The sequence below is a fragment of the Triticum dicoccoides genome, chromosome 4A, assembly GCF_002162155.2.
Source record: "Triticum dicoccoides isolate Atlit2015 ecotype Zavitan chromosome 4A, WEW_v2.0, whole genome shotgun sequence".
Classification (NCBI taxonomy): Eukaryota; Viridiplantae; Streptophyta; class Magnoliopsida; order Poales; family Poaceae; genus Triticum; species Triticum dicoccoides.
In genome coordinates this window covers 11,752,789-11,758,390 of record NC_041386.1, presented here as the reverse complement: position 1 = coordinate 11,758,390, position 5,602 = coordinate 11,752,789, and positions in this window count along the sequence as shown.

Here is a 5,602-nt window from a genome sequence, read left to right as displayed (position 1 = left end):
GGAGTTCATGAGACTGTTGGTAATTTTAGTTTCTGTTCAATTCGACTGCACACGTTAGTCATATTTGTAAACGATCCTTGTGCCTTTTGCAGAGAGAGCAGCATCGGATTGCGGCCAAAAGCGACTCGCCGTCTGAGGCATTGGCGAGGCCCAAGTGGGACACTCCATTCAACCGGGCGTTGAACATATTAAAACGACAACCGGTGGATACTCGACCGTCGTATGGACGCGTGCATGGTGTCGGAGACGGCGCCACGTGGAAGAAGTACTACCGTGAGACCACGAAGGAGAGAAAGGAAAGACGGAGGTTAACTGAAGAAAGCATCGACAAGAAGGTTGAGATGGCGGTTGAGAAGAAATCATCTCAGACAGTCGAAACAGCGGTAGCTGCCGCAAAACAGGTGGTTGCAGATTTGTCTACTTCCTTGGTGACGGGCGTTTTCACTTGGACAAGGCAAAATCCAGAAAAAATGCAGAGGACTTTCCCCTTGCTGACTTCTTGGGGAGCACCTCGACTAGCGTTGCACCAGCACCTGCTCCCGCACCGGCTCCCGCACCGGACGTGCTCAGTGGTGCTTCGTCTTTGGCTGAGCTCGACGCCCTCATGGTATCTGTCACACTGTCCCCCTTCAATATAAATGTATAATCTTCCGTTTTTGGTGGCTTTCGGATGTCTCACGTCGCGGACTTTTCTTTGCAGGCCGATGAAACCCCGTGCACCATATTGTACACCATCGGCGACCAGAAGGTGGACGTGGGGAAGGCGACGATAATGGAGCCGAAGGAACCATTGTTCCACAGCCGGCCGATCCCCCCGAATGTCTTCAAGGTTTCCGTGGCCAGTGTCAAACTGGGCCACGAGAATTTGCCTCCTCCAATACTAGTGGGGGATGTCGACGAGACACCGCGGCGGCTTGGTGATTGTTGCAATGGGTGGGTCCTGTTGTGGCCAAAGAGTCTGCTTTGTATGGAGGCGGCCGGGAGCACACCCACGAGCACGCAACCTCAGCAAGGTATGAACATCAACACCCCACCTACCCAATTAGCGTCGAGTGTCGGGTTGGGTGATAGCGGACGGGGTAAGGAGGAGGCTCCATTAGTTGTTGATGATGTCACCATGGATGAGGATGAGGACGACGATGGTGCTGAACAGTATGTCTATACTGGCGCCTCCTCAGGGTTTGAGCGTCATGAGTCGGTGTCTGAATTGCCGTCTCAACATTTTATGGACGACCTTCCGGTAGTAAAGAAGTCTAGGAAGAGAGCGAGGAAAGGCAAAAAAGTTGATTCTATGATCCAGCCGCCTCAGCAGCCTCGGCTTCAGGACCGTATAGATATCCCCGATGCGGATAAATGGCATATCCCCGGTCAACCAATCCTACCTGCAACAGCGCTACGGGTCAGATTCGGCGATCTAAGGAGACTTCATGACGATGTCCTGCGGGTAGAGAAAGGCCTCATCGCCTCGAAAGATCCAGGATACCCACTCTACGTGGTTAACGTTCCGCGGCAAATGTCGTACGTCGACAGCTTCCCCGCGGATAAGTTCTTCCTCCGATTCGATTACATATTCGACATGTTTCACATGAAGAAGCTGGATTTTACGTTTGTCCGCCTTTATGCCTTGCACATGAACTACATCTTCAGGGTTGAGCAGATATCTCATATCTGTGTCGCTGACCCGTACTACATGCACGAGGGCTTCTTGGGAGTCTGCGCAAAGCACCGTGAATACGCGAGGGATTACATCGTCAATTTCATGCTCGCCAATAAGGACAAGGAGGCGATTCTCGTGCCTTATCATCCCATGTAACTCATCTGCGCTACTATCCTTCCTTCAATTTCAATCATTCATTTGCACGATGGAGGCTAATTAATTTGAGGTGTACTTATTTTGCGCATTGGCGGGCGCACCGTCCTCATCATCCTCTACCCCCGATTCTCCCACGCTCTTTACTTGGACTTGTCGAAGAACATTCACAAAAAAGATTACACCCACATCAAGGACGTTCTCGACAGTGCTATGTTTTACTACCAATCAAGGGGTGGAGAGGTTAGGGACAAGAAGAGAAGGGGCGGCAGGGTCGCCTTCAGCCATAAGACCGACTTCTGCTGCACCCAGCAACCAAACGATTTTCTTAATGATGGATTCTATGTCCTACACCACATGCTAGAGTATAGATGGGATCACCAGAACCTTCGCATGTCACCTAGATCCGGCGATGCCCATATTCTGCAATGGGCAAAGGACATAGGAGATATCGAGGATCATCGACTTCGAGCTGAGTTCTATAACATCCAGCGCGAACTTGCCCAAATCATCATGAAGGAGGTCGTCGGAAAAACGGGGATGTTCTACGGAGAAGGACAAATGTCGCGAGAAGACGTCCGAACATGGATAGCCTCTGTTCTATAACATCCAGCGCGAACTTGCCCAAATCATCATGAAGGAGGTCGTCGGAAAAACGGGGATGTTCTACGGAGAAGGACAAATGTCGCGAGAAGACGTCCGAACATGGATAGCCTCTCAGTGTCTCGACATGAAGCCTTTCACTAAGCTCGAGGACTATCTCCCTGACTTGGATGGTTGGAACGACATGTTGGAGTGATTGTCGATATATGATAATGTGTCCGTTTAGTCCATACTTTCTGTATGACAAAACTTTGAGTTATGCACGATGAAACTTTATTTATGATGTAATTAAACCGCCCTCCTCCTCGACTAGCAAAAATCACTATAGTTAGGGCATTTTGGGGTACGATGAACTTTGTTATTTATGCTTATGATATGTTGTTTCTATTTTTGCCAAGTTTGTCTCTTTCTGTTGCTCAACTATGTATGTTGCATATCATCGACGCATGTGACGATGCCGGTGCATAGATCATAGATGACGAAGAAGTGCTACGCCAGCAGTATATATACGACAAGTGGCCGGAGTGTCAGGCCCAGGTGTACCGGTTTCCGGTTTCTGAGCGACAGGCAGTAGTTAGTTTAGGTTCACGTTAATGCGAGAGAGGGATACGAACTCATGTACTCAAAGTGATAGCTCTTCTCGCGTATATCATTGTTTAGATGGATGACAATGTATTTGCAAGTAATCGAGACTTGTATCGCTATTTTCGAGCCCAAAACCCGCGCTGCTGCTAGGCTTTTCCCTAGCACTGACAATAGTAACTTAACAAAGATCATATGTGCAAAGCGTGGCATTGAATCAACGATGAATATTTGTGTTGCATGAAATTCATGATACAACAGTCACAACCTAGAGCGATACACGATAGGTCTAATTCATCAATTCAATATAGGCATATATTTCGTATATAGTCATACATGCTTATAATAAAAACTTGCATGCCATCTTTTATCCCACCCTCTCGTGGTAGCGGGGTTCGTAAGGAAACTAAACTATTGCACATTTGCACGTATGTGTTCGAACCCATGTATCTCTGTACGGGGCTGATGGGCTGGGGTCAAATTTTTTCACCAGGGCTTTTTATGTTTACTAGGCCATTGATACAAGGGATTGGGCCTAGGTCATCGGGGACAATTGAACTGGCCCAATACTGTGGAAAACCCTATTCAATGCTCGCTGTCACAAATTGTCGGGGATTCGCATAGTGGCATGGATTCGAGTGACGAGACATGGGCCGGCCTACTTCCAGCTTTACACAATGCGTAGAACTGTTCTCGGAACCTTCCTGAACCGTGTTTGTTTTCCTGTGTTGTTTCTTTTTAGGTTTTTCCAGTTTTCATTTAGTTTTTCTTTTTATGCTTCTTTTTCTGTCTCACCTTTTCTTTTATTTTCTTTTCATTTTATACTGTCACATTGTTTTCTTTTCAAAAAATGTTGAATAATTTAAAAATGTTTGAATTTTCCAAAATTTGTTTAAAATTTGAAAAAATGTCCAGTTTTGAAATTTTCTTCGGAAATATATTTTTTCGAAATCAAAAAAAGTTAGGACTTCAAAATTTGTTCCATTATTTAAAAAAAATGTTTTAAATTTTTTAAACATTTATAATTAAAAAATCGCTTCACATTTGAGAAAATGTTTGCATTTTTTAATTTTGTTCACAAATTTGGAAAATGTGCAAAGATTTTGTAAAAAATGTTATCATTTCAAATTTGTTCGGTAATTTCGAAAATTGTTCTTGTTTTCGAAGTTTGTTCATGTTTAAAAAAAATCATAAATTCGAAATTTGTTTGGAGAATTTTTAAAATGTCCGAATTTTACAAAATTACATTTTACTAATTTTGGAAAATGTTCACCTTTTCAAACTTTGTTCTTCAAAAAAGAATTGGAATTTTGAAAAAAAATTGAGGTTTTACAAAATATTTTGTGAAAATTTCCAGAATATTTTAAAATAATTTAGAAATATATACAGTACAACAAACAAGATGCTACAGTGCATACTCCGTTATACTCACTTCTTAATTGTTTTGCGATACCATATTGTGAGTAGTAGCTGTTGGATGTAGTGGCTAGCATCACTCGTAGACAATCTGGTAGTCACAAGTTCGATTCCTTCCTCGAGCTCTTTCCTTTAGGATTTTTGTCGCGCTGGCCAGCTTCGGTACCTTGGAGTGGGCAGGCCCATTCGCGGCGGCCCTTGTGCGTCGGTGCGCTATTGGACGCAACGAGCGTCCAGTAGGAGGTCCCCAATACTGTAGCTCCACCCCTGGTGAGAAAGGCAAGATTCATAAGGCATCTGCAACCATTATTTTTGGTCGCTCAAGTTTCCCAAAAATATAATCTGGGTTCCTCTACATTTTTTGGTGGACATTTGGTGCTTCAAGTCTCAAAACCGAGTAAACTTCGCCCAAAACCAGATTTTGACCATGTTGACCGGGTTTGACCGCCACGTAATCTGTTCTTGATGAAACATAAATTAAAAAAAATAGAAAAAACAGATAAATCTGATTCTTTTGGCATACAATATGCTCTAGTGCACAAGGTGCACGCAAATTTTCATGGTGTTTAGGCACTAGAGGAGCACCTGGCAAAAATAATATAAGTATACTCAATGGGAATACTAAATTCAAAAAATAATAGCAAAACACTTGGAAAAAACTAAAAAATTGTGCCAACCAAGATTCTTGGGTTTCCTAGGTGCTTGCAACGTTTTGTTGTCAAATGAGATCCGAGGAGCTCCAACAAAAATTGGCTATTTTTTGTGGTGATTGTTGAAACCGGCGTTCACCTCGCCGTCTTCACCGCTAGTGCCGGGGGAGTTCCGACATTTGTTCCTGTGATTGCACTGGGACTTGTTGTTCCTGTCCTTCACCTTGGGTCGACCGGGGTCCTTTTGGCTCCTCTTCTTAGCGAGCCACTACGTAGCGGAACCGAGTCATCATCTCCATGACTCACATGGTCTTGCGCTTGGAATGACCAATGTCCCTCGTAAGGAACTCGCTGTTGGCACTGTGGTTGAACCCGGTGATGGTCTCAACGTGGTTGCACTTGATGATCTCAGTTTTCTTCTTGAGGAATCGGGTCCAGTAACCACACACTATTTCCTTCTTCCCCTTCCTCATATCCGTCAGGTCACTACTGTCTGTAGGTCGGACATATGTACCTCGGAAATTCCTCAGGAACTTAGCAT